We start from the raw sequence: 10,811 nt of genomic DNA, 5'->3' as shown, positions 1-10,811 counted from the left end.
TTTAAAATTAAGAAGTAAGCGTATTAAAAGTGTGTCCTTACTTTTAAGACTTCTCGCTCTTAATATATCCGATTAGTAACTGAAGTTCAATTAGTGATAATGAACGATTACAAGTAATCACAAGTATATCCACTTACAGTCAGGATGAATTACCGCCTTTAACGCACCGCAATGGACTAAACATAGACTTTAAACACGCCCACTATAGTTTTAAGGACATCCAAATTTCTTTTGCCGGTTGCTGCCTCTTCTGAAACGAAAAGAATTAACATCAAAGGGTGAAACTGTATTCATTGGATGAAAGAAATCTAAAACAAGAGAAACCTAGAACATTTTACTTATTCCTGTGACACATGAAAACTATGAATCAAAATATTGGACATAGGCAAATGAGCTGCGTCGAGCGATTAAGGGAGTTGTTAACATTCGACAGAAGGGGTCATCTTATCAAAAAGCGTTCGGCAAAATGTAAGACAGAATTAGTGTTTAATATTTAGTGAATGTCACACATCAATTTGAAAATTGTACTTGTAAAATCAAATGCACTTTGCTTATACTAACAAAAAAGCTCTTTGTTTCGAAACAGATTAACTTTACTACTCAGAAATTTGTTTTCATAAAAAGCGACTGTTTGATTTGTCCGTTGATAATATGGCCCCATACTTCACTATCATGACATGATATCAAGCTATTCTGATATCAACATGATATCGGATGCACTTGTACCCGAATGGGAAAGCCATAACAATAAAGCAATCGACGTAATTGTTAAACTTAAACATGCTTATGCACCAGTCAATTGTAACTACGGTCCCCAGGTCCGGGGGTATACCGGGGATAGCCGGGGAAATGGGCCGTGTTTTTACCTTCCAGGTGGCCCCGCAGTGCCGGGTGAACGCAGTGGTTTTGTCTTCGCGCAAAATATAGCGGGAAATGGGCTTTACATAGGGTTCCTGGGGTGCGGGGCATTTGGCAGGGGTTTTACCATCAGTTCGACCCCGCAGTGCGTGGTTTTTACCCGGTGTTGGTTGGACTGAAAGTCAAAGTCCCCGCTATTCCCCGGACCTGGAGGGGGGGGCGTGGTTACAATGGACTGGTGCATAACAGAAACTTATTTTAAACACATTTTCCAAAATACTCTTAAAATCATTCAATATTTAGATATCGACAAACATATTTTCTTAGTATTTTGTCTGGCCTTTATTTTCTGAAATCAAAAAGTTCTGTAAGTACTTCTTAAAGCTCAATTAAACGGCGGATCAATATGAAAGGAATGCGGTTTTTGTTTCCCAAATTAAGCTGGAAGTCATTATACTTAAATGTACACAGGCCAAAAGCCATCTATTAATGTTCTATAATTGTAACTTATAGGCGTGAGGTCAAATGTTAAATACGGAGGAGGAATATTTACATTGCTTAATGGCGTATCTTGTTACAAACATTTGGTTTAAAGTGTCTAATTGCTTGCTAATTACGTATTTTCCTCGTTTTGTATTATTGTCATTTATAAAGAATGTATTTATATGTTATGGCGAAACTCCTAGTATTGAGGATTTTCAAGATCTTTTCAAAAATCTTAACACCACTAACGGTGCCGAAAACCTAGATATCAAAACCATTAATATTGATAATGACGAAGAGACACTAAATTCACCTTTAACTTCCTTAGAAATCGAAAAGATGATTAATAAATGCAATAATGGCAAAGCTTCTAGTCCATCTGATAATATATGTAACGAATATATAAAGTCAACAAAACAAATACTCTTACCTATATATGTACAATTCTTTAATTGCATTCTTAATACCGGATTTTTTTCCGAAATCATGGGCAGATGGTTACATTATACCAATTTACAAGCAAAAGGGATCAACAAAATCCCCTGAAAATTATTGTCCGATCTAGATTTTTTAAAGAAAATAACAAATTCAAGGAAAAGTACACCTGCAAATTATGTTATATGGCGAGCTTGGCAGAGAACCGATTAAAATTACAATTAAAAAAAGAATGATTGCTTATTGGAGCAAACTAGTACTATTTGAGGACTTGTATGCATCAATTGTTCATCGCTCGATGCGACAAAGTAACCTAAATTTATAATGGCTTAATTATTTAAAGTATATTTTTGACTCCACTGGTAATTCAAATTTGTTCGAAAATCAAATAAACGTAAATGTTAAGTTTACAGGTTATAGTATAACGAAAATATTAAAAGACCAGTACTTACAATTTTGGCACGAAAAAATGAGATCATCTATCAAAGGAATATTTTATAATAGCTTTAAGCAAACGATTACACTAGAGAAATATTTAACTATCATTCCACTTAATCATGCTTCAATTTATACATACTTAGATCATGTAACTTTAAATTTCCAGTTGAAACTTTAGCATGGCAAGGAATAGAATACGCGCACATGCGGTGTCCGCTCTGTCAGTCAGACATTGGCGACAGCTACCATTACATATTAACGTGCAAAAACTTCCAGGATCAAAGAAAAATCATCATTTCACGATATTATTGGCAGCATCCAAAAATGATAAAGTAAAGCGAGCTCCTAAATACAAGTAATAAAAAAGTCTCGTTAATCTGTCAAAGTTCGCCAGATATCTGATGAATTAATTACTCTACTTCTTCTTACCTCCAGGCTTATATTCCAAATCACGCAGCGATAATTATCTCAACAAAGTCCATTATTCATAACTAGTTAAATCTAAATAATCTCATATTAATTTTGTAACAATTTACACCGTTCATAAATTTCTGCACGTGCTTTTTGTACCGTTAGCCAATGAAACGAGGCGAATTTCCATTCATAAAATACCCCGACGCAAGTTTAAGGGGCTTGTTTTACTACAGATAAGTTAGCAGATCAACGGGTAGTATACATGCAAACTTCTTAAGCTGTAAAACTTGGTATTACATTGTTTCCTTTATCATCCTGTTAGCGATTTGTCACTGGACCCGTTGGTAGAATTGCCTCAATTGTTATTTTCCGTCATGTTGTTTATCCAATTGCCTGTATATGTTATTACATGTCTGTTGTAACGATATGTTACCGTGACAAAATAAAAAGTGTGTGTGTGTGTGTGTGTCTGCGCGCGTGTGTGTGTGCGTGAGTGCGTGCGTGCGTGCGTGCGTGTGTGTGATCTTGGAGCAATTAAAACTGGTTTAAATTTACTCAACATGTTACTAGTAGATCTAATAACAAAACAACTATTGTATTGTTTATGTAAATTCGTGGTACAGGCAAATAATAGAAGACACTTATTAATCAATGATATTATTTTAATCACTGTTGTAACCACTAACCATCTGCATTTCCATAATATATCTTATTAATTAGCTATACTGCTTTTTATATCTATTATTATTAACAATATTGGTATACATGAACATTCTCCATATTTCTTAAGCTATTCTTGAACTGTTATTGATGTTGGCTACCTTGTAACGATAATCACATGCATGAACATTGTGTTTCCTTGTACAGTCGAACTCCGTTGGCTCGAATTCCTCGTTGGCTCGAACTGAATGTTAAGGACCCATTTCTCTATACTGGAGTTAAGAATTCCCACTTGGCTCGAATTTTCCGAGGCTCGAGGTATTTTCGCCGGTCCTTAAGAGTTCGAGCCAACGGGGTTCGACTGTATATATTTTTTAGGCGAGATGCCTTGTTGCATAAGTCGAAATAACTTTCTGTTCTGTTCTATTGTTTAGATCCACGGTTTTATATATCATTCCTATCACGTTTCAATTTAAAGTTTAATTTTCTTTTTTCAAGCGACGTAGGCAAATGATAAATTTACTTCATTTAATAATATCATTTGATAAATGTATGTACTTGATAAAATCATTGGAAATAAGTGAATTCAGAAACTATAAAGTTATTATATATAATATTACAAGAGAGATACTTAAGTTAGGCATATGACTTTTTATGAACACCAGCCGTACCCTTACAGTGTCAGCCCAGACTCGATTCCCTGCCTGGGCGCATGTGAGTTTGGTTTGTGGTAACCAAGCCGGACAAGTGGGTTTTCTGCGGGTACTCCGGTTTCCACCACAACACAAAACCAAAGTCTCGCGTAAAACCGTGCCAGCGAGAGTAATTAATATAATGTTCACTGCAGTTGTGTTTCACAATCGTTGTAAAATAATTAAGTTTAAATTAGCACAGACTGGGAAAAAATAATAAGATGGCACGCGACAGTCAAGTTAAGTCACGGTTTTGTTAGCAAACCAGCTGGTCCCAATATGTCTAAACTTCTTAAATCCCTTAAAACAGGATTAAACTATTCTAATCATTTTGTTTTCCCTATAGTTTGTGCAATATGATATTTTAGATATTTTAGACTTTAAATTGAAATTATCTTAATGCTATTCACAATAAACAATTTTGCATTTATCGAAATCAAATTACAGTTTGTATTTTGGCTAAGTAAAATAAGCTACATAAGCCTGTTAAGCTAAAGAAGTTTCGAGAAATTGGGGCCAGAGGGGCAGGGGTCGAATGTGGATTATGTTAATCAACACTGTACAATTAGCTGTAAACCATGCACGTGTACTTCATCTTTAAAAGAATAGAACCGGATCCTTTTTTGTATACCAGTCGTAAACCAAAGAGCAAGACTCAATTTCTTCGAACTTCTTAAAGTCTCTTATTACAGGATTAAGCTAAACTCATTTTTTGTCTTTCTATATTGTGTGTAATTTTTATTTCTATGAGCGTTTTTAGATTCAAATTGGAAATCATTTTTATGAAAATCACAATTAACTATTTAAATTCACTAGAAACCTTCGATTATCAAATTTAAGGATGTATTTTGGCAAATTAGAACGATATACTTAAGTCTGTAAAGCATAAGAAAATTCGAGAAATTAGCTAAAATCGAATTAAAACCTTTCTCTGCTTTAAACAACACTTGCCACAATTAAAACACGCATAACATCTACAAGACACTAAACAATACAGCAAGGACAGGCGCCACTTCACCATAGTTATACCTTATAATCTCTGGTCAACTAGTAAACACAATATCCAAAGATAATATCCAAATAGTATGATACTAGAACCACTGCCTTACGTTATTAATGTTCAAGGCGAATATACAATGAAACGGTTTAGCGTAGAACATCCAACTGTTTTCACCGAAAGCTCATCAAGCACGATTGTGGAGGTCAGGTACCCATCTCAATCTAAGCCGAACTCCTTAGCTGAAGTGCTTTATCTTGACAGACGGTTCACTATCGAGAGTAAAGTTTGATAAGTTGTCAAGGATACCAGAACTATGACGTAACGGATATACTATCTGCCTGGCACCGGTTCGAATTTCAGACTTTCATTATTACAATATCAAGGGCCCGTTACGTTTCATGGAGATTAATTCCAGAGCTCATAAACTCTTGATAATAATAATTATATACTTTCTTTTACATGATCATCAGCTGTATGCCCTTCGCAGCTCATCAAGCATGTAAGAAATATTCTGATAAAAAAATTGAGGGACTTTTTTACAGATTTCATGTTTGCAACTTTTCATTTGTTCAAAAATGTGTTCAAAATCATTTTTTACGAACTTTTAATAGCACACAGCCAACAGCAATGGGCAGAGAATGAGATATAATGTTGTCTGAACAAAGTTTTCTGAATTTAAGCCTTAATCCATACAGCTTTCAGTAATAGCGTTACTTTAGCAAATACATGATTTATTTGTATTCACATTTTAATTAATTATGAATGCTAGTGCATTTATTGAAATGTTTGATCATGTTAATACTTATACTATTGATATAACCTTATTCAGTGTTATATGTCAATCATGTTTTCTGATTACATGTGAATGACTCTCCGATACCTGTATCATGTGATTCATACGATTTATTCCGTATAGTATAAATCATATGAATTGTAGTTTGAATTTAACAATGTATCTGCCGCCATATATACATATATATATATGTTTGTATATGCCTTCATTTGCCATGTTTATGATATGAGTCAATAAACGTCGTTTGACTTGACTTTACTTGACTTGATGATACTTTACCATTGTTTCAAGCAGTACAACTTAAGATGATCACTTTAATTGCAGTTTATAATATTATACAATGTACATTTTGTATATTTTAATGGATAATTCATTCAAATATGTATAATTTAAACACTACATTAGACTTAAGTACAATGTTTAGTACATATCATAAAATAATAATCTGTACGAAAAAGTACCTTTCTTTAAGTCCGTACATTTAGAACCAGAGACATTTAGTGAGGGAACATTCCTATACATCTTTGTTTTTAAACATTTTGTATCATCTTTGAGAACAAATATAAAGATAAACACAGAATGATGCAATCTTCCTACCATTTTGTTATGCAGAATGGTTTGCCAACTTGTTAACGTTCGTGGTTTATCTGTTTGTTGGTTGTTGTTGTTTTTTGACGATAGCGTTCTCGTTCTTTGCTTGTATATTTCTCACGACTGGCTTACTGCCACGCTTAATCAATAAAGCATTTCGACGTATGACATTTGTTTTGTAATAATTTATCATTAATACCAAATACAGTCTGATTTTTTTCTCTTCAACTTTAAATTTGAAATACGAAAGTGTCAGATAAAGGATTGATTAACATTGAAACGTGATAGAGAAAAACAACTGTACATAGATTGAATGTAAGGTTATTTATCGAACATATTGTGAATTTGACAGTTTATTTAAACGTTTTAGATTTAGTTTGAAATTAACACTACATATTTTAAAATAATAATTTGTACGCAAAACGTACCCTTCTTGATATCCGTACAATTAGAAACAAACACATTTAGTGTGGGAATATTCCTTCACATATTTGTTTTTAAATATTTTGAATGATACATAATGCCACACCAAATTGATCTTTAGTTCCTCGGATTTTTGCCAAAAAAAAATTGAGCGAGCGAGCGAAATAAAAATAAAAATATTTTTTTTTTATCATTTTTCATTAAATATGAAGCGAGCGCAAGCGAAAAACATATTAAAAATGGACAAATTACACTTCAACCTATATTTAAACTCAAAATATCTGGTTCACAGGTAAAAAAATTGGAGCGATCGCATGAAAAAAATAAAAATATTTTTTTTACATTTTCAAAAAAACAGGTGCGGCGAATCCGAGGAACGAAAGATCAATTTGGTGTGGCCTTTAAACGACGAATAGAAGCATAAACAAACCTCCAATCATTTTTTTATGCAAAATACTTTGCCAACTTGTTAAAGTAACACTCGTATTTAAAATCAACATAAACACATTTATAACAAACATAAATTTTGAATGATAAACATTTAACTACTTAATAAATAATGCATTTATGGAAAATATTAATTACTGATAACAATATTGTAACCGTGTATCTAATAGCTGAAATCGCCCAAATATTAAAGGATTGGTGAGTGCTAAAAGATTTACTGTTAGCTACGATCATCTCATGAGGTAGAAAATACCAAGTTTTCTGCACCTTTCTTTCAAATTCAACACGGCATCCTTCATAAGAATCATTGTTTTCGATATTTAATCATCCTTTTCGGTAAATTAAAACATTTGTATTAATTGCGGTATAACATATTTGGGAGTAAGAGTGCATCTTTAACATTTGAGGTCAATCTGTTTTATTTTGATTATGACGTTATCGTTCATTGCTTGTATATCAATCACAACTGGCTTGCTGACACGCCCAATTAATAATTTAATTCATTCGTGGCATTCCGATGAATGACATATTATATCTACGTTTCGATTTGTTTTGTAACTATTTTATATGATTACCAAATACAGCCTGATGTCACTCTCTTTAATTTTAATCTGAAATACGATATGTCAGATAAAGGATTGATTAACATTGAGACGTGATAGAGAACGAAACTGTACTTAGATTAAATGTAAGGCTATTTATCGAACATATTGTGAATTTTTGACAGTTGATACAAAAGGTTTAATTGCTAGATTTATTTTTGCCCTAGTACTAGAAGGCATAACTTGTCAAGTTGTTACTACATGTAGAACTGTTCGGTCTCACAAAACCCCCACATAATTGTATTTTATTATTGACCACCTGCACGGGTATGTGTTCTCATCTACCACCTGTACGAGTATGTGTTCTTATCGACCACCTGTACGGGTATGTGTTCTTATCGACCACATGTACGTGTATGTGTTCTTATTGACCACCTGTACGGGTATGTGTTCTTATTGACCACATGTACGGGTATGTGTTCTTATTGACCACATGTATGTGTATGTGTTCTTATTGACCACATGTACGGGTATGTGTTCTTATTGACCACATGTACGGGTATGTGTTCTTATTGACCACATGTACGGGTATGTGTTCTTATTGACCACATGTACGGGTATGTGTTCTTATTGACCACCTGTATGTGTATGTGTTCTTATTGACCACATGTACGGGTATATGTTCTTATTGACCAACTGTACGTGTATGTGTTCTTATTGACCACATGTACGGGTATATGTTCTTATTGACCACATGTACGGGTATGTGTTCTTATTGACCACATGTACGGGTATGTGTTCTTATCGACCACATGTACGGGTATGTGTTCTTATTGACCACATGTACGGGTATGTGTTCTTATTGGCCACCTGTACGGGTATGTGTTCTTATTGGCCACCTGTACGGGTATGTGTTCTTATTGACCACATGTACGGGTATGTGTTCTTATTGACCACCTGTATGTGTATGTGTTCTTATTGACCACATGTACGGGTATGTGTTCTTATTGACCACATGTACGGGTATGTGTTCTTATTGACCAACTGTACGTGTATGTGTTCTTATTGACCACATGTACGGGTATATGTTCTTATTGACCACATGTACGGGTATGTGTTCTTATTGACCACATGTACGGGTATGTGTTCTTATCGACCACATGTACGGGTATGTGTTCTTATTGACCACATGTACGGGTATGTGTTCTTATCGACCACATGTACGGGTATATGTTCTTATTGACCACATGTACGGGTATGTGTTCTTATTGACCACATGTACGGGTATGTGTTCTTATTGGCCACCTGTACGGGTATGTGTTCTTATTGACCACATGTACGGGTATGTGTTCTTATTGACCACCTGTATGTGTATGTGTTCTTATTGACCACATGTACGGGTATATGTTCTTATTGACCAACTGTACGTGTATGTGTTCTTATTGACCACATGTACGGGTATATGTTCTTATTGACCACATGTACGGGTATGTGTTCTTATTGACCACATGTACGGGTATGTGTTCTTATTGGCCACCTGTATGTGTATGTGTTCTTATTGACCACATGTACGGGTATGTGTTCTTATTGGCCACCTGTACGGGTATGTGTTCTTATTGACCACAGGTACGGGTATGTGTTCTTATTGACCACCTGTACGGGTATGTGTTCTTATTGACCACCTGTACGGGTATGTGTTCTTATTGACCACATGTACGGGTATGTGTTCTTATTGACCACATGTACGGGTATGTGTTCTTATTGACCACATGTACGAGTATGTGTTCTTATCGACCACCTGTACGGGTATGTGTTCTTATTGACCACATGTACGGGTATGTGTTCTTATTGACCACCTGTATGTGTATGTGTTCTTATTGACCACATGTACGGGTATGTGTTCTTATTGGCCACCTGTACGGGTATGTGTTCTGTTCTTATTGACCACATGTACGGGTATGTGTTCTTATTGACCACCTGTATGTGTATGTTTTCTTATTGACCACCTGTATGTGTATGTGTTCTTATTGACCACCTGTATGTGTATGTGTTCTTATTGGCCACCTGTACGGGTATGTGTTCTTATTGACCACATGTACGGGTATGTGTCCTTATTGACCATATGTACGGGTATGTGTTCTTATTGACCACCTGTATGTGTATGTGTTCTTATTGACCACCTGTATGTGTATGTGTTCTTATTGACCACCTGTATGTGTATGTGTTCTTATTGGCCACCTGTACGGGTATGATTTCTTATTGGCCACATGTACAGGTATGTGTTCTTATTGGCCACCTGTACGTCTCAATAGGCTCAATTCAGAAATTCAAAATAACGAGAAACATTAACCAGTGAAAAGTTGCATGTATAAAGAGTGTGCATACCCATTTGATTTTGACACGAGTTATAGGCATTTGTCATTTCGAGGGAATGTTAATCATTGGTGAGCCACGGCGCACTGTAGACCCGAGTTTGCCTAGATACGTCCCTGTGCGTGTTTTTATAACCTAAATATTTGCGGGTTTTTTTTTTACTGCAATGACATCGAAGTATTTATTGATTTAAAATGATTTATAAAAATCACGCCAATAAAACATATGTGACAGCGTTTGTAACAACAATTAATTCATTGTTTTACGAGACAGCACTTTGAAAACATGCACGTCTGCACCACGAGTTATTTTTGTGATGTTTAACGGCTGTAAGTATATGTTTACCTATATCAATTGTATGAAACACAGTCGCACAACCATTTATTTTGTACATACTAACAAACATTTTAGTTATCTATATGTTATTTTGTAAACTACCTATAAAGTGGCCCAGCCACTGTTAATATATATCTTTCGCTTCACCTGATTTAAATCAATAACGGCTGACTGCTGATTTACTTAAATAATTATATTGGGAAGATTGAGAAATACTGACATCTCATTGGACAAAATAAAATGTTGACCACTAGATGTATTAAGTGTTTATTCCATACCAAACTAATTATATGAAGTTTGATTTTTGGCTGTTTAAACGAAGAAAA

At 34.7% G+C, this 10,811-nt stretch overlaps 1 protein-coding gene across 4 annotated transcripts in view; it reads right to left on the bottom strand.

Annotated features, from left to right (window-relative positions):
• LOC128202648 (sex peptide receptor-related protein 2-like) overlaps positions 1–10,811 on the bottom strand; it is a 28,429-nt gene that overhangs the window by 4,686 nt on the left and 12,932 nt on the right. For 2 of the 4 annotated variants that reach the window (XM_052903665.1, XM_052903666.1), the window contains exon 2: positions 138–250. The gene's annotated coding sequence lies outside the window, so the exon portion shown is untranslated. Of the gene's footprint in view, positions 1–137; positions 251–5,089; positions 5,109–6,234; positions 6,379–10,811 lie in introns of those variants that run through there. The other 2 variants (XM_052903668.1, XM_052903669.1) reach the window with 2 other exon arrangements.

The sequence above is a fragment of the Mya arenaria genome, chromosome 9, assembly GCF_026914265.1.
Source record: "Mya arenaria isolate MELC-2E11 chromosome 9, ASM2691426v1".
Taxonomy (NCBI): Eukaryota; Metazoa; Mollusca; class Bivalvia; order Myida; family Myidae; genus Mya; species Mya arenaria.
Note: the sequence above shows the minus strand (reverse complement) of the source record. Positions and strands in the feature narration are given on the sequence as shown.